This window comes from Rhipicephalus sanguineus, chromosome 7 (assembly GCF_013339695.2).
Source record: "Rhipicephalus sanguineus isolate Rsan-2018 chromosome 7, BIME_Rsan_1.4, whole genome shotgun sequence".
NCBI classification, from domain to species: domain Eukaryota; kingdom Metazoa; phylum Arthropoda; class Arachnida; order Ixodida; family Ixodidae; genus Rhipicephalus; species Rhipicephalus sanguineus.
The window spans coordinates 123,105,300-123,127,445 of NC_051182.1; positions in this window are offsets into that span (position 1 = coordinate 123,105,300).

Consider the following 22,146-nt stretch of genomic DNA (forward strand, 5'->3'; position numbering starts at 1 on the left):
TCACGGTGCCGGCGGCGCGTTTCTTCGCCCGCAGCTTCCAGCCACTCGTAACGTTGTGGCCCTCGAGGGCCTTTCTCAACTTAGCTGCTTCCCGGTAATAAAACTCGTCCTCAAAAGGAGAAATTCGTGAATATTGGAGATGTAGACGCTTGGCCACAAGTGCACATCGCTTACACAGTCGTCCGTACGAAGCGTGGATGGGTCCAGCACGCAGATTCTCGTCTTTACTTCGTACCGCTCGCGGTCTTTTTGGCAAGCGTTGCGGTGTAGTCTTCCACTGTAGCTGACATCGTGCACGACGCTCCTTTGCGTCGCGTTCGCACTTGATCACACCTGTGAGCTACGCCAACACTCGCAAACACGACTGCGCCACTGCACTCCGTGGTCGCTTCTGACAAAAATATGGCTGCCTACACAGAGTGCATAGCGTCGCCGCCGTTCGTGCAAGCTCCCTTTATGTGGTTTTTCCTGCGTTAATATCATCATCAAGGCGCTCGAAGAACAAGAGAAAGAAGTCTTCTCTTTCGCGCGTGTGTCGATGCTACAGTTGGCTATGCTATATGTGGTTTTGCCTGCGTTAATATCATCATCAAGGCGCTCGAAGAACAAGAGGAAGAAGACTTCTCTTTCGCGCCAGCTGCGCCTGTAGCGGTCGCCTCTGGAACTAAGGTTACGCTTACGGAGCGGGACTTTTCCCCAGCTTAAGAACCTGGCGAGCCAGCTCCTGATAAACAGATAAATAAAAAAATTATTACAGAAATAATCTGTACCGCGTACAATCGCGCGTCGGTTGGAGCTCGTGCACACGAACAGCTGGCACGTGGTCTCTCGACATTTAAAATTCCTTGATGTCATGCACACGGTCCGCCAGAACGACGCAGTGTTCTCTTCATTTCTCACGAGGCTGAGCGATAGCCTCATGCTGACCGAGGATGATGTTACATTGATTGACAGCCGCTTTTTAGACTAGACTACCTGGGCCACCTGCGCCCAGGTGGCCTACGAATACGATAAGCGTCATCCATTGATGCTGGTCTAGGTAGCACTATCCAGGGTTAGCAGCCTCGATGGCCTGTACCTAACCAACGCAAAGGGTGACTTCAGGTTCCGACATGTCGCCGGCTCTATCGATAGACAATGAAGGCCTTGACGAAATTATTCGTGCAATTACATATCTTGGCATAGGAATTTTGTTTTTTCGTGGTAGGTTAAATACAAGTTAACTTTTCTAATTTCACATCAAAATTATAACCGAACGTGATGACTGCCAAATGAAATTTAGTGATGCTTACATCAAGAAAAGGTTGCCAACGTAGTAGTTTCCACTGTATGCAGTTAGAATACCTTAAAAACATTCCAGACATTTTTTTGCGATAGCATTCAATAGCTGCACGCATGATAATCGGCCTCTAAGTGTTAGGTACGATCGTGAATTTTAGACCATGTCATAGAAATAATTCCGCTGTTTACCTGGAATCCCGTATGTATGTAATTAAACGCTGCCAATGATATCCATAAATATAGCTCGTGTGTGTGCTGCAGACAACGTAGAGAACGTGCAGGAAATGCGGCATGTATTTTCCACTTTCTGGAATCGCTGTTCACTCCGTGCAAATACGTTTAATGAGGGGGCTTTAAAAAATAATTAAAAAACGACAACAGGTTGCCTACATGCCTTACATAACATTAAACACTAACAAAGAAATCTACGCGAGTAAATACCCGTTTTTTTTCTGTATTGCAAGTAAAGACACGAAGCCCCAAATGTGCTTGAGAGAAGAGATTGAGAATTGTTTACCTTGACCTCCGGCGCACCAGAATAGCGTTGCGAATATTTGGGCAATCAAAATTATCATCTCCATTAACTTTAGTCAACCTAAAATAGAATGAAAGTAGAGAAAATTAATTATCGAATTCTTGCTAGAAAGACACTATCATAGCTTTCTCCCATTGTTGTGCTGCCCTGAACTTCCTAGAATTGCTTGATCAGGGGCGGAGATGGACAAGTGGTTATTCTTCGAGCAAATAAGTTGCACAATTTTGTGCAGCGCTTCGGTTTTCACCACTCAGTGCCACAAAGAACAGAGCAGAAGTATTAAAAATTTTAAGTACCTATGCACGCGCTTGTGAAGTTGTTACTAGAAACTCGCGTATTTTGCAAAGAACTTTGACTTCGCGTATCAAGGAAAGTTGTGTTTACCTTGCAATTTTTCATGACTAGTCAATATTTTACTTTTGCTCGGCTTTACTTTCACAATTGGAAGCTTGAGGCTGAAGTAAGTGGAAAATGGTTAGTGGATTACATAAATAACGGCTTGGACGACAGAAATTTAGGTATAGCTCGTAGGGCTTTGTCATTCAAGAATGCGAGGCGTGCAGACCTGCATTAACGGATGACAACTGGACAGCTCATACACCCACTATCCACTGTGGGCGCTTACGCTGTTGGGTTCGCATATACTCTCTTTAAAGCCATACTCTTTTACAGCGAAAGCACTTATGAGATCACAACAAGGGCCCTTTTTGGCGCCGTAGTTGTCCGCCGCCGCCGGTATCCGTAACCACTATCGCTCGAAATAAGAAAAAAAACGAAATAAGAAAACATTTCCAGGATGGAACGATGTTCCAACGTGGGCCCTCTGCGTGGGAGCCCAGTGTTCTACCTCAGAGCCATGCCGGTGCTTGAAACTGCGTTTCAAAAACACTATATACAGGTTTCATGTCGCGAAAGAACCACAATAACGCACGTATTGTAGCGTGGTAGAAGAGTAAAATAACAACCAAGCGTCACACAACGTGAATTTTGCAACCAAGCGTCACACAATGCGAACTGCGCAACGAGTGGATTGTTGAATGCTTCCAACCCATTACAAAGGGCTCTCCCATAAGTTTTCATCGTCATCAGCCACAGCATCAACAAAGTGCACATAATGATTTAAATGTGTTTAGTGGGTACGACGATTCTCCGCAGAATGACGAAAAATGAAATAGTGGCTGCTTTCCTACATCAAACAATTATGATCATTTATAGCGTAGTGGGTTCCCCGCAAGTGCACTTTTATAGGTTGCCAAGGAAGCCCATAAGGCTCCCATGATGCATTTCCTCAGGGTCTCAATAAAGGTCTTTCTCTGTCTCTCTCTTTCTCACGTTGACCTATGTTATATAGCGTGGTGGGGGAGTAAAATAACGACTGGGCGTCACACGATGCGAATTACGTAAGTAGTGGGTCGTTTAAAGCTTGCAACCCATTACAAATGGCTCAGCCATAATTCTTCATCGTCATCAACCGTCGCATCAACAAACTGCACGTAATGCCATACATATGGTAGCTCGTTTCTCCGCAGAATGACGAATAATGTCGTGGTGGGTGCTTCCCAACTTCACAAAAATTATGATTTGTGGCGTAGAGGGTACGTTGCTAGTTTACTTGTATTAGTAGCCAAAAGAGAGTTCATAACGGGCTCTAGAAATGCTGCTCTGCCAGCTCTCGCTGTGACTGTGCTGCGCTTTCTGCGCAGGCCTGGCATTTTTAGGGGCGAAGCTCCTAAAGCCGTGGGTCTGTCCCTCCTAGCTCGTACGTGAGCGCCTATGCCGCGCGTATGTGCCAGTGGTGATGGCAACGAAGCAGCGCGAGTGTTCTTGGCCCAGCGCAGGGACGAAGAAGACGTTGCAGTTCTTTCTCTGATAGATAAAGCGTGTTTGTTTGTCGTGCTCCGTTTCCTCGTCGATCCCACATCGTTACACTGGTGGAGGTGCGGGGTGAGCTTCATGCTTGGCACTCCATCGCGAAGCCGACAATCGAGCCCGGAGTCGCCACCACGCGTCGAAACACCGGTCCACCGATTCAGTCGCCGTCTGCTAGTCGCCGTCACGACCGTGTACCTCGCACCCAACCTGTCTATCGGGGACGTCAAGTCGTTTATAGACACTGCGTTACGTGACTACGACAACAAGTACAAAAACCGTCCGTTTGTGCTGGTTGGGGACTTCAACGGGAACCTCATTGCCAATGACTGGATCGTGCAGCACATGCCTTCCAAATACGCACTCAGATGTATCCATATGCAACCTACCACGATCCGAGGGACGTGCATAGACTTAGTGTTTGCAAACTTCCCACTGCAGCCAGTACAAGAACCTTCTCGCTTCATTTCACGGACCATAAAGCCGTCATAATGAAGGGACCTCGCAATCCAGCCGCCATGACAACGACGAAATGAAAAGAACAAACGAAGAAACGAAATAACAAACGAACAAGAACAAAATAAAAGTCGCTTTTGTATAATATACGCACGGTCTGAAGTCTTTCTAATGATGTAATGGGCTAACTTTCACGGGAGAGTTACGGTTTACCGATGATCTCCCTCTCTCGAGCTTCGCCCACTTATCATCATTCATTCCGTGGATATGGCGTCATTTTTTTTCATGAGGAGTTTTAAAGCCGGTGAAAATAAATTTGAATAAATGCTGTTTGTAAGGCATGTCAGCGTCAACTTCCAAAAGCAGTGTTGGCGTAGTTCACTGCGTCGTAGTTCATTGCGTCGTAACTCACCTGCGCCGGTGTCGGTGTAGTTCACTAAAACAGGTCGCGTGACGAGAGACAAATGAGTCACCTGAGAGGGAGAAAAGAAAGGAGGCCACATGACCGACCTTGGAGAGGAGGTTTATGTGAAGGAGAGATGAAATAAAGGTATTGTAAGGGTGTTTACGTTACGGCACTCGGCGACAATACGCTATGGGGGAAGTCAAGGCAGAGTATGGACTTCCAGCCCGCGCGGTGTTCTTTCCGAATGAAGCCGAAGAGGACGACCCAATAAAAAGCGCTGGGGAGGACGACCGATTACACAGTTTTAGGGCTTCGCTACAATTACACCGCATACGAAAAGGGAGCGGCCCGGCAACCTAACAGCTTGTCACTGTAAGCAGGTCATGGTAGGCCTGGAGGCGCTCAATGCGGACAATGTCCCGCCCTCGACGGCGCATGTCCGAAGATGGTTCAATGGATTCCATGAGGTAGTTCACCGGGCATGCGCGTTCGACGACCCTACTGGGTCTTCGAAAGCTCATACCCGGTGAACTGTCGCTGTGTTTGTTCGCCGCTGTGTGTGTTCCCTTCCTGTGTCCCCGTCGTTTACTCGCGCTGTGTGTTTCATTAAGGCCCTTCGTATTTGGCCAGTAGTTTTGAAGACAGGTCAGTTGCACAGGTAGAAAGCGAGAGCCATACGAGCGCTCTAGGGAGGAACGTGGGCGCAGAAGTAGTGTTGTCACCGCGAATGCTCTTGTTGAGTTGTAAAGGTCTTGGCAAGCTAGCGACACTCTTCAGCAAGCCTAGCTGTGGCAGAAATAGGCCCACATTCGGACGGATCCGGCTTGTGTGGAATGATCGTGTCGATTGTGGGCGACGGGTACCTTACGTACAATAGGAAGAAGGGTAAAACAAGTCACAGTTTCGCCGCAAGGGCGAAGAAATGAATGCGATCAAAAGAAATGGGAATTTCACACGAAGAACGACAAGCAGCTCGATACTTTCAGCGTGCCGCTGAATCACCAGGAAGGACGCCCGAAAAAAACGCACAAGCATGCACAGGGCAAGCGTGAACTAATAACTGCCATAGTTGTCACTTCTTTCTACTTGAGCAACGCGCTGCAACTAAATAACAATAATATCAGGGGTTTAACGTCCCAAAACCACGATATGGTTATGAGAGACGCCGTAGTTGAGGGCTTCCGGAAATTTCGACCACCTGAGGTTCTTTAACGTGCACCTAAATCTAACTACGCGGGCCTCATACATTTTTGCCTCCATCGAAAATGCAGCCGCCGCGACCGGGATTCGTTTCCGCGACCTTTGGGTCAGCAGTCGAGCGCCATAACAAGCGCTCTGGAAGTGTCGACAATGGAAAAACAGGCACTCTTAGATATTTCTTTTTCTTTTAAACTGTGGTGCGTGGAGTGACCCCCTGTGCCTCCTGCCATACGGGAGCATCTGATGCAAGGTGTGCCCGGTGTTCTTTGTTCTTTTTTCCTTCCACATCAGGAGTAGGTACAGAAAAGGGGCACTGTGTCTTGCGCGTCTCCAACGGCAGTTTTCAAATTCAAAGAAAATTAGGAGCGTTGCATTATAAAAAAACACGCTTAAGCTCCTCCGAGATTTGCTTACAAACAGCCGCAAATGGTGTATATAAACAGCTCGCCGTGATTTCGCCGGCGCATACATGGGGCATGGTTGAGTTTTCTAATGGAGCGGGCTGGTGAACGAGGGGTCGATGGTTCGAATCCCCGGTCGGGTGCTTCGGAGGTACTTTTTCTTCTGCTTTATTTTTTTGTGCCTTTTTATATATATACATGCATATACATATCCGGGACATAACGGTGACGGCGACGACAAAAATCAGCCGAGAGTGTCCATATAATTGCCATTGCAATAAAACCAGTATGTTCTAAGGGGCCGTTTTAAAGGCATAGGTGATGAAGGGCAAAATGGCATCCCAATTTGTGTGATCGGCGGCGACGTTGAAAGCATGTCGCCGAGCGTACGGTTAAAGCAATCAGTGAGGTCATTCGTCCGTAGGTGGTAAGCAGGAGTTTCGTGGTAAACAGCATGGAACTGTTTGAGAATGCCTTCGACGACTTCCGACAAGAAGACAGGGCCTCGATCGCTGAGCAGCTACTGGGGTGGACCGTACGCATGAATCAGTGGAGCAGGAAGGAGGCTACATCGCGCGCTGTAGCCGCTAGGAGGGCGGCGGTTTCGGCGTATCGCATAAGATGGCCAATAGCGACAATGGCCCAAAGATTACCAGCCGACGTAAAATGAAGTAGCCCATACAAGCCGATGCCCATGCGCCCTAACGGTCGGTTAGGGCACGGTAAAGGTTTTAGACTTGCTGGCGACACGTGCTTTGAAGGTTTTCGGAGTTGACAATCTAGGCAGGAGCGAACAAACTTCTGCACGCAGCGGTACATCCCTCGACAGACGTATCGCTGTTGAATACGGTAGTAAGTTGCGCACAATCCTGCCCAGAAAGTTCTTTGCAATTGTGATCGTTGTAATTGCGTCGGTGCAGTAGGTCATCGCGAATGGCAGAATGGTGGGCTTGGTGACGCAAAGCGCGTGTGGGTGGTGTTGCCGACCGATCAGTGAGTAAGTCTATCAGCGAGCGGCCCATTCATCCTTGCGCTGTTAGGTCGTGATGGTGTGAACGTCGATGGACGAAACAGCACTGTGACCTGCTGAGCAGTGGGCATTGTCGTCAGACAAGGGGGAGGGCGAGATGGCGTCGGCGTATGCATGCTGGCGTCCGTTGCGGTACGGACCGCAGATATCGTTGGCTTGCTGGCGAAGTGCCCAGCGGGCAAGACGGCCTGAGGGATGTTTCAATGACGAGAACTAGTAAGTGCGTGATGATCGGTAACGATAACAAATAGACGACCATACAAGTAAGGTTGAGCCTTTGTAAGGGCCCAGTTGATCACCAGGCATTCTTTTTTCGTGACAATGTAATTGGTCTCGAATTTAGTAAGCGTACGACTTGCTTATGCCCCGACATACAGGGAACCGTGGTTTGCGCTGCGCAAGGACAGCGCCGAGGCCAACACCACTGGCGTCCGTGTGTACTTGTGTAGGGGTCATAGGGTTGTAGTTGCGTAGTATGGAAGGAGACTTCAACAAAAGACGCAGTTTCCGAACGCGTCGTTGCACTCGAACGACCACAAATTTAGGGGCCCGCTTCTGTTAAGGAGCTTCGTCAGTGGTGGTATGATGGCGGCAAAGTGTTGAAGGAGGCGTCCAAAGTAGGAACAGTTTTACGAAACTGTACAGTTCTTTAACGTACGTAGGTTTGCGAAATTTTGTTTGGACATTAGTGCTCAGCTCTTCGAAGCGGATGTGCCGGCTACATACGCCGACGTCATCCCGAGGCCCCGACTGCAGCTCACCATGCAGTCATATCAGCAGTCCCCCCGTCAATCGCGTCCTGCGACATGGGTGGGACCTGCCCCGGTGAACCGATGGCGCTCACCCGACAACCGCCCCATACGCTTTGCATGCGCTTACGCCGGGCACGTCGCACGTTATTGCAATCGCGTGCAGCTACCTAGAGTCGCGTCACCCGTCACCAGCCAGTCCAACCACCCATATAACGACACTGCCCCTCCACCAATTTGTAGAGGTGTTTATTTGACGGCCCTCGAAGGCAATGCGCTATAGCGGCAGCAGAAAAGACAGAGCACGGACTCCCAGCACCAGCGGCGTTCTGCCAGAAAGGAGCCGAAGAGGACGACCCACTTGAAGGCGCTGAAGAGGACGACCCTTTACAGAGTTAAAAGGCCTCGCTACAGCATAAATCAATTTATGCTGTAGCGAGAAATCAAGAAACACAAACCCTTTACAGTGGTCGGCAATTTCAACGTAGTCTTTATGGACCTTAGGACCTAGCTTTGTCGTCGACGCTCACTGTCCGCTGTCATGGTGGTTAGAAAACCGTTGCAATAGTCGAAACATGTGTGTATACAAATCAACAAAAGGTTTACAATAAACGAACCACAATTGTAATTGTGACAAACCATATAAAACACCTACACGCACAAAGCCTTTATACTAGTCGGCGACTTCAACGTACACATTATGGAACTTAGGATGGTGCTTTGTCATCGACTCTTTATGTCACTTTGTCACTCAATTTGCATTATATGGGGCAATGCTCGGGTAACATAAGTGAGACACAAAAAAGGCTGAACAGAACACTAATATCAATCGCAACTGCGACAGAACAATATAAAACTCCTACAAGCACAAGTCATTTATACTAGTCAGCGACTACAACATAGAAATTATAGACCTTAGAACCTAGCTTCGCCCACTCGTCATCATTCACATCATGGAGGTGCGTTCCCTAAAACGCATTCCCTTCCCGCCACAACATAAAGCAGCTCAAAACACCATAAAAAAACTCGCATTAAGCGTCCATCAATCAAGCCTAGCACAGCACAATGCATGCTGGAGTGAAAATACACTAGAGGACGCTGCGGTGCAAATGCGTATGAAAGCGCGTTCCAGACCACACATGCTCTTTCTGCCATGGATGAAAACGAACGTAAGGCGCCGCATGCGGCGGCTCAACGGCAACGCCGACGTCAAGCTACTACTCCGGAGGCGAGGGCGCGGGAAGCGGCGGCAAAACGGCAATAACCACAAACGGGAGATTCACGGTTACCGAACGATCCCCAGTGCTTCCTCGTACTTATCATGATCCTCTTCGTGGATATGCGTAGATTTTTTTTCTGCACAACCACTCCTCGAATTCTTATTTTGCTTCTTGCATTTCACGCATGATGTCAAAACCCTCCTCCTCAAGAAGAAGAAGAAATAGACTTTTTTAAACATAATTGGCCGGGAGTTTGGCCTTGGTGGCCTCATATGGCGGCTCGGAGACCCTACACTCGGGTGGCGTCCTCGGCCTGCCGGATGGCCGGGAACTGTACCTTCAGCTCCGAGGTTTTCAGGGACGCCTCTTAGCGGTCGCGGAGCCGACGAAGAAGGTCCTCCACGGCTCCCACAACCTGGGCGGCGGTGGGAACGAGTGAGCTCAAGGCTTCCTGTCATCTGGCAAACTGCCGCACGCGAATGGCGGCAGTTTCACCACCGTTGTCGCCGGCACATTATTCAAGCATAATTTTTTTTTCACTTCAGGGAGTGCTTTCAGGAGCTCTTCTAGCCACTTGTATGAAGAGATATGAGGACAACAATTTCTGAATGAATTGAACCTGTGTCGAGAGGAGTCCCTCCTTATACAGACATTTGGCAGAGCTTGGTTGCGTAACAAAAGTAAACCGTGTACAATCTAAACCATTCCTACTTTTATTACGCATATTTATGAAATGAAGACTTCTCAGTATCTTACACGCTTCGAGAAATTCAGCTATAATGCTTAAAATGTGCACATTGTTACCATATACTTGAAGGAATATTCTGCAACCACAATAATAGCAAAGAAACTTACGCACTTGATACATGCAATAAACACATTTATAGAACATGCCTTCTTTTGTGAGCGCAGCATTTTCAGTCTCTCTAAATGAAAAAATTGTATGGGAATGCTGGAAAGGTATGGGACAAATATGTTCCATTAAGATCCTCCACAATTATAATTACAAAGCCTCTACATCTCTTTTTTTTTGCTGGACAGCTAAAATTATGAAAACATTGTGTTTTATTTCAAGGTGTATACAATATATCCAAATTGCTCTTAAAACAGTCCAGGACCTATACAATCTTATGGTCGCCTATTTTTGTTGAAACCTAAAACTTTCTTATGTCTTAAATTAAACCAAACTGGTGAAGCGGTTTACTTAAGAATGCATTTCGAAGTGTTCCGTGTATCTTATAAAAAAATAAAGCTGGGCTTGATATAGAGCTTCTTTGAAATAGTACTTACAGTGGTTGTGTAAAGTTGAACTTGTGAAGCGTCCTGTACTGCGGTGCTTGACAGTTTCTAAACTGGCAACTGTATCCAAACCTATAAATAATTCGATGTTTATACCACCTGCCCTAGAAACTATGGCAAGCAAACTGCACTTTCTGTCATAGACACACAAAAAACAATTCACGCTTTGCTTGCAGCTCAGATTGGTATATTGAAGTTCATTCTAGGTATAATAAACATCACTTCTTGGAACTGTGCGAGATTTCTAAATCTATAGTGCAGCTCCAATTTTCTGTGCAACACGACCAGCACCCCAGTGCATGTGTTGCTGAAAGTTTACTCTTATTCGCTTCCATTCAATACTCTGAATCAGTTTTAAGACGCCTGCATACAAATGAGTTCTCCCTTGTTTTGTGCTACAAGCAATTATGAGTGTTTTAAGTTCTTATTGCACACTATCGAACCCTGTAATCAAATGACTCCATGATTCAAAGGCAACATTGTGCATTTACCAGGTCACGCGTTCTTTCCTTATTTTATTCTTTACGTTTCATCGCTGCTTCTGAGAAATGAAGATCGGGGCGTTCCCATTTAAAAACATTTCGGCTAAATGAACATCCATTTAGGAAGAATGATTCTTGGAACTGCGCGAGATTTCCAAATCTATAGCGCAGCTCCAACTGCCTGTGCCACGCGACCATTTTCTTTAAATACATTGGCACTGCTAAATGTTCCTCTTTTACCATTAGGTACCAGTACCCCAGTGCATGTGTTGCTGAACGTTTACTCTTAATCGCTTCCAGTCAATACTCTGAATCAGTTTTAAGACGCCTACATACCAATTTGTTTTCCCTTGTATTCTGCTACTAGCAATTATCAGTGCTTTAAGTTCTTTTTGGCGAACTATGGCACGCTCTGATCAAACGACTCCAATATTCAAAGACAACGTTGTACATAGATCCGGTGACGCGTTGTTTCCTTATTCTAGAATTTACGTTTTATCGCTGCTTCTGAGAAATGAAGATCGGGGCGTTTCCATTTAAAAACGTTTGGGCTAAATGAACATCCAATTAGGAACGATGATTATATGGAAAATTTTATGGAGTAGGAAAACCGAGAGGACAAGACGGACAAAACAAAAGAAGTCACGGAGCGTAAACTATCAACCGTTGAGTATCCCTAAACACGACGCCTAAATATAGTAATTTATACGGGCGTGCGAATATTCAAAAACTTTGAACAACGAATCGAATAGTGTTCTATTCAATTCGGTAGTGGAATGAAATAGTGCAGTGAAATAGGAATGAACTAGTGCAATGAAAAAGTACCGAATACTTTTCGAATATTTTCTGGATGATAAGCACCGATGAAAACTTGGAGGACGCTTGAGCTTCGCCTTGAACAGCAGAAGGCGATAGCGTAATCGGGCCCCGAGCGCATTGCCTTCTAAATTGCTAGCCTGCCTTCGGTTCTCGGTGCATGCCTCAACCGTGCCGTAACGAAGCGAACGAGTGCGCGCGTAACATTGGCCGTTTCAAAGTATCCCAGAATTCCTATTGCAAGTTGAGTTGTTAGGTGCCAATTGCGCCATAATTATTCATTTTGCGAATCAGCGAAGGGCCCATAACGCGTCAGTAAACCTGCGTACCTGCTCACTTTGTTGATGCGTTTGCTGATGATGATGATTCAGTATGTCTGTGCGCTTTGTAATGGGTGGGCCTTCAAAACACCCACTCGCTGCGCAAATCGCACGTTTGGGGCCTGGTGCGATTATACGTTCTGCACGCAATATGACATGAGCTAAGGAGATTCCACTACATCATATTCATATAGTGTTTTTTTTCCGAAGAAATTTTAAGCAATAGCGTAGTTCCGTGGTAGAACAGCTAGCTTGCCATATAGATGGCCTGGGTTCAATTATTACTCAAACCGAAGATGTTTTTATTTATTTTATTTACATCTTTCTCGATTTTTCAGTCACGGAAAAAAAATGATGATTTTTCGCTTACAACCAGCTCAACTTATTTACGTTTTTAGTAACCTTTCTTGGTGATACAAGGTGAAATGCTTTATTAAAGCGTAAAAATATTTTATTTGTTTAGCTTAACGTTTACTGAATAGTTACAATCTCATGACTAATTTTTAATTCTGTTACTGTAGAGAAAAAGCTTCCCAATAGCAAAGTACGATGCTAGTGCCAAGGAATCACTCATTTTAGTGGCTTGTGTTCATGTAGTTTGCAATGGGCATAAATTAGCGATGTAAAATCATTACTGTTTACAAAGTGTGACGCTTCAAATATTGGGAAGAGGTACAGCATATTCAATGAGCCAGTACCTAGAGAAAACGCTTGAAATATGAAAACTATAAAACAATATAGTGCTTCAGAATTACCTGCTCAAAAATGACTCCGTGGGTCCTAATATAACTGAACCTTTTCTACAATACGGCTGCACTGCCTCTCAGCTGTTTCTTTTCCAAGCGAAGCTTCTTGTGAGTTAGACGATTCGGTGGCAGCGGCGGCAGCGGCGTTGCACGCGAAATACACGGGGCCGGCTAGAGTACGGAAATACAGTCCTCGGAGTTGCGCCGGTCGCATGCGTATTTGTACGCGCCGTTTTCCAATAATTGATGATATCTCGATCGTGGGCTTGTCGGCCATCAGTCGTTTCTGATATGGCAGTCTGATCTTTTGTCTCGATCGCTTGTCATTTCATGTTGACACATTTCGTTGTTGCTTTGATATGAACGCGCGTCCATGGTTGTTGCCTGTAGCGCCTGAAGTGTCGGGCTGCTAAGTACGTGGATGAAGGCCCGATTCCCGGCATGCAGGAAGCAAACGTTCGGAGGGAGCATTAGGCAATGCGATCAAAAGTAAGTAGCAGATCAGGCACGTGCACATCAAACATTGTTAGCCCCCTTTTTTTCCGGCAGGGGAAGGCTACTGAATGTCTTGTCTTGCAGGTTTCAGGCACCACTACATACTTAAAAAATGAAGTGGCGAGATTTAGGAGTCAAAACTGCCACTCAGAGCACACCAATCCGTAATTTTCTCACTGCAGGTGAACAGCAAACAAAAGTAGTATGCTTGTTCACACTGGCACAGTTCTACGGCAATAACTTTAAGATTATCACAATTGTACCTTTTTTGTACGTTGCGCCTCTTGCTGATCGGAGCGCATTGTTTACGGAAACACAATTGTGAAGCTTTCCTAGACTTCGTACAGTTTGCGCCAATTTTAGTAAATGCTAATTTGCAGCCACCATGAAAACGTTTCCTTGTGTCCGCATGCGCACATGCGGACACAAGCGCACATGCGCACATGCGGACACCTTGAGTAGACAAAAATCATATCAAAAGATTTGACGAAACTGCATACTCTTATGTTAATACCGTCATGGTACTTCCCGATGTGCGAGTCGGTAAAAGTTAGGTAATATTAAACTGATTTCGTAATAAAATGTAGGTGCGCCAACTATCTGTATGAGTCACCGCTCTGTCGTCGTCTTAGGCGATAAAATTGCTGTTATTCTCATTCCAATATATAAGGTCCCATTTGTAGAATAAATTAATTTACGTAATGCACTATCGCTTAAAAATTCATTTTAGCCGGGGTGCTGCTGACCAGTGCACACTCAGGTACGTTGCGGTTTGCTGATGTGTTATTTACAGGTGTTGGTGAAAATTTTGAAATTACAAAATGCGTTACTGAAATTTATTTATTTATTTATTTATTTAATCATGCTGCCAATCCCAAGAGGGATTATTGCAGGGAGGGCAAGAATATACAATACATAAATACAGTCAAAAAGCGAAATTATACAGGCACACAAATTTTTGAAATTCTGGGAAAGTAACACAATGCTATATAAAAAAAGAAAGAAAGAAGCATGCAACACTACAAAGTCAACAGTACACCATTGGAAACCAAGCATACACAAAACGCAGTGGGTGCGATATATGATAATAGGTTACAGATTTTTTTTAATACATGTGGTATTCAATTTTTACAAAGAGTAAATGATTTAACATACGATAATAAGGATTAGTAGAATTCGTTACACAATGCAATAGGGCCACAGAGTCATTTGCGACGCGATTAAGTGAAACTCCTAAGACTGCAAAAAAGTTTCTAACGTGGGACTAAGTACAATATGAGAGGGCAGGTTGTTCGAAAGAAATGTACTGCTTACTGACTTCCTCTGTTAAGCTTTGAAAAACTGTGCATTTCTTTCCATGTGGGAGTCTTATTTTCTGTGGATCCGCTGAGATTCAGGCATTGAACTACCTCTAAATAATTTTTTTCTGCCGTTAATCTGTTCATCGCCGAAGCTGATCCAAAGTAGTGACACCTGAAGTTTGTCCTTCCTCATTCTGATGGTATGTTACGGTGTGCGTAGACTTAGTTAACATTTAAGAAAAAGGAAATGCTGCTTGCTGGAAATACCCGAATGTGAATCAACATTATGCTCAATATAACGGCATCAGCCGGCAAAAACGACTCACCACGCCGTTTCCCTGCAAGTGTAGTCGAGCAAAAACCAAGTTTGTAGTATTTTTTTTTTCTATTTTGGATTATGCCTAAACGACACCGTGCAAAGCTTCATGCTTACCTTTGATTGTGATTCTCGTCAATTTCTCAACGTCCTTATGAGAGCGCAGTCGACAGCGAGGCACCTTATATATGAACTAGAGCGTTATTTGCATTTGGAGAAAGATATTAAAAAAAAAACATCTTTTTTTTCATCACATTCACAAGAAAAAAATGTGCCCTTTTTTGGGGGAGGCAGTGGACCTAATGAACAGACATGCGATTTATGAGCACTGAATGTATTTCAGCTGCAGAAATTGGGCACAACAATGGGCACCTTGAAGATAATTAAATATATGAAGAACGTTAACCTGTTTAGCAATATCACATCAGCATTGTAGCATTTATACCAAAGTTGGCTTACGCTTCAGCGATAATTGTATGTTACTTTCCAACAATATCCTGCATACTCGCCGGTAACAATCAACATCAAACATGACTTCATCAGTTTGTGTATCATAAGGGAAAGTAAATGTGAGTGACCTACGGCGTAAAAAAAGAACATGAATCACTGAGTGTGATTGTGTTTTTTTATCGGATATGACTCGGATATGAGTTTTTATCGTAGTGAGTATTGTTATGGTGACGGAGGCTACTAAGGTTGCTTTTTACAAGTTTGCGGAGACATTACCACATATACAGTGCACCTTACCAACCAAGTCTTATGTCTGTATTTTCATAACGAGGTCGTTACAGAATAATATTTTTCCAAATTGGATATTTATCATAGCACGGCAGTCTTGAGGAAGACATCACCACACAGAATTGATGGTGACTTCTTTAGCGAGTACTGAACACGATAGAACATCAGAAACACTTCAAGAGAGGTGGCCTTAATATTGCTTCTAAGTTTCTTTAATGACACCAGCCTCTAGCGGTGAACTTTTGGTTCACTTCCGCACATTTTAGATGGAATGAAAAGTGTTCTGTATTGCATATGTGCCATCTTGATGGCACATACCAACAAGGAAGCAGTCAGCTCTTTTAATGAACACGTTCACTTAGTTTTCATTATTAATCATGTCACTTAGGTAGGAATTAACTAAACTTATGCACCGATATCATATATTTCAGATACAACTTTCAACTTTAGCCACTGCCTCCTTTTCATTAGCCTATTTCTTTTCCATTCTGGTTTCACTTCTGATTGGCTGGGGCGAAATCTGGCGCGCTCGTTGAAATAACAAAATGTCGCTAGGTGCCAGCGCCATAAAAATCACAAGGTGGAGAGGAAGTTATCACGAATGATTGATAAAGAAGGAAATAGAAGCGACAAAATGACCACGAATCGGATGCTACGGCATAACCACGGAAAGAAGTTTGTCTTGCAGTTTACGACTGTTTCGCGTAGCACCTGCTTGACCTTAATATAATAAATATTTAGGTTTCACACCCCAAAACCGCAATAGGAGCATGAGGAACGCCATAGTGGAGGGCTCTGGAAATTTTGTTCCTATGGCGTTCTTGAAGTGCACCTAAGTGTAAATACGTGGGCTTCTAGTAATTCGTCTCCGTCGAAATGCGTCCGGTGAGGCCAGGATTCGATCCCGTGACCTTCGGGTCAGCAGTCGAGCACCATAGCCATTAGACGACCGCGGCAGGGCTGTCGGACCTTGCGAGCACTTTAAATTCTGCTTGTGCCGTCATACGTGAGAGCAAAGCAGAAGATGCGGCAGGAAACAAGGCAAGCACCACTGATGTGCGCTCACAAGCGGAGCGGAGTTCTTTGTTTGGATGCGTAGTATGACGGAGCGGAATGTACATAGAATAGGGATTCTAACCGATAAATCTTCGCCGCTGCGACTTTGCGCCTGACGCTCTTCGTTGCCCCGTGGCCTACACTGCTTGCCGCATATTTTCCGCAAATGGAGGTGAGCCTCTATTTCTCTCCCCTGTGACCCAACGCTCTTCCTATACAAATGTCTTGACACTTTATCTGCTCATTTACTGTGACGTGCTGCAGCGGCAATTCGAGCGTGTCGAAACGGGAGTGGCAAAAGCAGGCTACATAAACAAACAGAACGTTCCTAAATTATTATGAAAGAGCCAAAGATTGCTTTTCGCAATCAAAACAAAGGTAGACTATCTGAAGCGTTACAACTAGAAGAGAATTCATCGTTTACAAGTATGATAGTTTGCAAAACAATATTTGTTCATGCAAGTAGTTTCCCTGCCTAATTTCAAGTATGAGAACGTCGTAGTTTGATTTGCGCAAGAGTTAAGCGCACACGAACCCCATAAATGCTAATGAGTGTCTAACCGCAGCGTGACTATGCTTCAGGCTGTGGATTGAACCCTGCTCGCGGCGGTTGCATTTCAAAAAATAGGATTGGTGAAAATCCGCAGTTGCTAACCAACGGAACCGAAGAAAATTCGTTCTCGAAAGACGACGTTTTGTGGGAAAATCTGGATAGATTTAGCGTGACATAGTTCGTCTATACCGCTCAATGTGATGCATGCATTCATGCGTGCTATTGTGCCATTGCCTTAATTCCCTTGCATTAGCTTGTGCCCTAATCCACAGTTTGCATGTCGTGTGGCTCCATATATCTAAGAGCAGTAAACAGAACGTACAATCGTTCGCAGCTGAATTTTACGCTACTGCTAGCACCCTCCTTACCGCGTCAAATGCCTTGTAAATTGCGGCGAGTTTGTCGAACGATTTGTGCCCTCTTTCCCACAACCAACTATATCGGTTGCAGGAACAACACTTATACCAGCGGCGGTAGCGACAGCGTTCCTCTTGCTCTGAGGGAGCCGACTGGGTAGGCAGCGCGTCATTCGCTTCGCTTCATGGTGATTGTTGCCAAACGCATAGCGCGTCTCCCGGACGCTTTCTACAGCTGCATGGCCAAGTGCGCATGTGCCTTTTATACGAAAAGCACGACGATGACGCCGCAGGCCTCAAATTAAGGTGATAGAGAGAGATATAGAAAGGAAGAGGAAAGGCAGGGAGGTTAACCGAGCATGGGCTCGGTCGGCTACCCTACACTTGGGACGGGGGAGGAGGAATAATAGAAAGGAAAGGGTAAAGAAGATAGAAGAAGAGTAAGAAAGAGATGGATGAACAGTTAGCTTGAAACTACACAACACGAACTCGCGCGGCTAGTTCACAGGCGCTCGTGAAGTTCGGTGGTCCTCAAGAATCACAAGAAGGCTTTCGTGGCATTGCGCATCTGCGAAACCGTAGGCCAAGGTCCCAGGATCTTTTTTTTTTCAGTGGTCTTGAATCCAGGTGACGGAGCTTGGCTGCCATACTACGTCGTTGAGCCTGGTATGATGGGCAGTGGCACAGAGTGTGTTCAAGCATCTCCTCGCAGGCGCAAATGTTGCATGCCGCAAAGCTGGCCATTCCAATGAGACGAATACGCATTAAGGTGAGATGCCACAATATGTCTCCCGCTCTGAGTCATACACCTGAACTTTGAAAAAAAGCCAGAGATTCCGTATAATTGATTTGATAATGAAACAGCTTTCACCGAACTGCGCACGAAGTGCGTAGATCTCGAATTCCAGTAAAGGTATCACTACATTTATATGGTGAGATAATCAACATGTCTCCCGTTCTGAGTCATACGCCTGAACTTTGGAGCAAAGCTCTAGATTCCGTATAATTGCTTTGATAATAAACAGCTCTCATAGAATTGCACATGAGGTGCGCCGATCTCGGATTCCAGGTAATGTATGACTGCATATAAATGGTGAGATACTCAATATGCCCGCGGTTCTGAGTTAAACGCCTGAACTTTGGAGCAAAGCTCTAGTTATCTTATAATTGCTTTGATAATTAAACAGCCCTCATCGAATTGCAGATGAAGTGCGTCGATCTCGAAATCCAGGAGATGTATCACTACATTTATATGGTTTTTGCTTAAAAGCATGGAACGTTTATTTTCCCCATTTGCGTTGGTTGGCAGAAGATTGATTTAACACAGCTGTTAGCGTTTGCGCGCTCTAGCCTAACAGATGATCCTAAAATAATCTGAAATATTCCTAGATATTCTGGCGCGGTTTGCGCAGCGCTGTAGCTACATGTGCAATGAGCCGGTAATATGAGATACGAATACGCATTAGGTGAGATACTGAATATGTCTCCCGTTCTGGGTCATACGCCCGAACTTTGGAGCAAAGCTCTACATTCCGTACAATTGCTTTGATTATAGAACAGCTCTCATCGAATTTCATATGAAGTGCATCGATCTCGAATTTCAGGAAATGCATAACTACATTTATATGGTTTTTGCGTAAAAGCATGGAGCTTTTATTTTCCACGTTTGCCTTGCTTGGCACAACATTGAATAAACTCAGCTGTTCGCGTTTGAGCGCTGCAACCTAACAGATGATTCTGAAATAATCTGGAATGTTCCTAGACATTATGGCACGCTTTGCGCAGCGCAGTAGCTACATGTGCAATGAGCCAGTAACATAAAACATAGAAAAATAAGAAGCGCATGTGGCATTGCCCCCCACTGACAATGCATCATCCCGATGTGTTAAGAGAAGGTGGAAGTACAATAATAACAATACGATCACACAGCGATTTATGGCTTGAAGCACGGAATTCGCAGCCAATTTGTTTGCATTTACCGTAATTCACAGATCATAGCTATTGAAAGCGCACACGTCAGAAGTAACCGCTCATTATTGAACAATTTCAGAAGCACTTTTAACGCGATAGCGTTAAGGAGCTCGTTCCGCAGAAATTATGGTGTTGGCGTCAGTGTCGGCGTCATTGGTTGTGAGCGAGCACTCATTATCTTGTATAAAGTAAATAATAAAAGCATGCCGCCCAATACAAAGGGCATACATATTGGTGCGCGCGTTCTCTTACACACACGTAGTGGGCACACTGTTGTCATAAAAGCGCAGTTGAAGACGGCGGAGACCATCACCTTTTTTATAGGTATGCTGAATTTGTGTGCGTGTGTGTGACACCGGTGGACTACACATAATGAGAAGCGAAACAGAGCATGAAGAGGACGGGGCCGGATATTGCTATCGCGTTCAAGTCTTAAAGGCGAAGCTTAAACGCTCCCCAATTTTTGAAGATTTCAAGACTGTATAGGGCAAATGCACTCTAAAAAAAGTCAGCGTCTGTGATAGCGACTTCAAAGACATAGGAGAAATAGGAAGATACGCATAAAAATTATTAGAGATGCATTAAGTGCGAATGTCACAATGAATCTTTATAAAGAGAGCACCTAATAGGTACTTGTACAATTACACACGTAAATATCCTGAATGGCAGAAATAATCTGTATGTCGCGGACATCCCTCAGAATAGTGTTTTTCATAGCAATATAATTTGTTTCTGGGCGTGTTTGTGAAATAAAGCACTAACAGCCAATCAACTGTATTGATACGAAGAGATAACTTGACATTCGTTGTTTCAGAAAAGGCTGTCTCTGAATCAGTGCGAGCTTTATCGTTCTTCATATTCCAAGAAACCCAAGTATTTCTTTCTCGGGAACTAATGTAAGTGTGACAGTTACTTGGGAACGTTGGACATGTTGGGTTTAACTCCATACTTGCGACACATTTATTCAGCGCAAGAGATCAATCCTGTCTGCTCTACCGGAAGCAAATAACCTACCAGAAGTCAAAGCCCTGTTGCCTCTGGAAGCACAATGGTGCCAACAATTAGGGTCAAACCTACAGCAAGTAGCATATGAATAACCGCTACAGAAATGTCTCCATATTCAAGTGGAATGCCAACAGTCTTCGAAGGAAGTGTGCTGACTTTGGTAAACTGATTGTGCAGTATAACATTCCAATACTTTGCATTCAAAAAGCTGGAACAAATGATGATTTCCATTTCTCGAACTACGTGATATACAAGTCGTGTCGTCGAGGTGGGTTTACCAGAGTGCACTTGTGTGTCAGAAAGGACCTACCATGTTATCAAGTTCAGTCAAGCGATTATGACTTTCCGGAATTCATCGCATGTAAGGTATTGTTTGATAAGCGGCGCGTAACAGTGATTATTCTCTATTTACAACGTTTAAGACGTATTTCAGTGGAAGAGCTAGTGAATATCTCCAAAATTTCTAGTTCTAATGTGTTTATATGTTGAGACTTTAATGCACATAATTTTATCTGGGGCAGTGACTGCTGTGATGCACGTGGTAACGTTGTAGAAAGCGCCATAGACAAGTGAAATTTGTCTATTTTAAATGACGGATCACCAACAATTCTTCGCGGGTATAATTATTCAAGCTGTATAGATATAACCTTATGTTCACAAGATCTGATGAATGGTGTGGGATGGTCAATGGATGTGGAAACAAGAGGAAGCGATCATTTTCCAGTCCTTGTAAATCACCCTAGCATGCGGATTGATGACATGAGGTGCTACAGCAGATTGACGAACTGGAAAGCTTTTCGGTTTCGCCTAAGCAAGCAACTTAGTTAACATACAAGCATTGAATAATTTACCGAATTTTTACAGCATAATGTGAACATATGCACAAAGAAGTTTCCAATTCCGAAAGACTACGGTGCAGTTGACGGAGAGTAAGAACACTACAGAGCCATTAGACGCCGGTCTGAAAGAGCGTACCGACGCAGTTGTACTTTAGAAGCTCACAAAAGCGCTCAGAAAATCCCCAATGTCATGCGCAGACGCATGGAAAATTTATGAAAATGGCGCTGGCGTAGCTTCTGGGGCACGCTTTCTCCTCACACCCCTGTTCCGAGAACACGGTTGGCATTTCGAGCGTTTAACGGCCCTGTAACACAGAGCTTCCCATTCCTTGATTTCGCTTTAGATCTGTACACACAGGAGATAGTGGTTGCAGATGGGTCATTCCACGCCAAACGTCCCAGACATTGCGCTCGACCCTCTCCAATTGTATTGTAAAAAATTGTGGACGTTCATATCAGTGCACTAATTGCCCTCGGAAAGTATTTTTCGGAAAACAAATTTTTCTTGTCTGTTACAGTGATTTGAATTTTGCCGTAGTGGGTGAAACATAGGTTGCGAAAAAATACTCTAAAAAATCCAATACTTTACGGAACGCTTTAACTATCTGCTGCTTACTTGAAAAGGAATGGCACTATCTTATTATCGCCCATTGACGACCACTACTTTGTCTCACGATGTGCTTTGTGGTGAAGCAATGCTGCAATT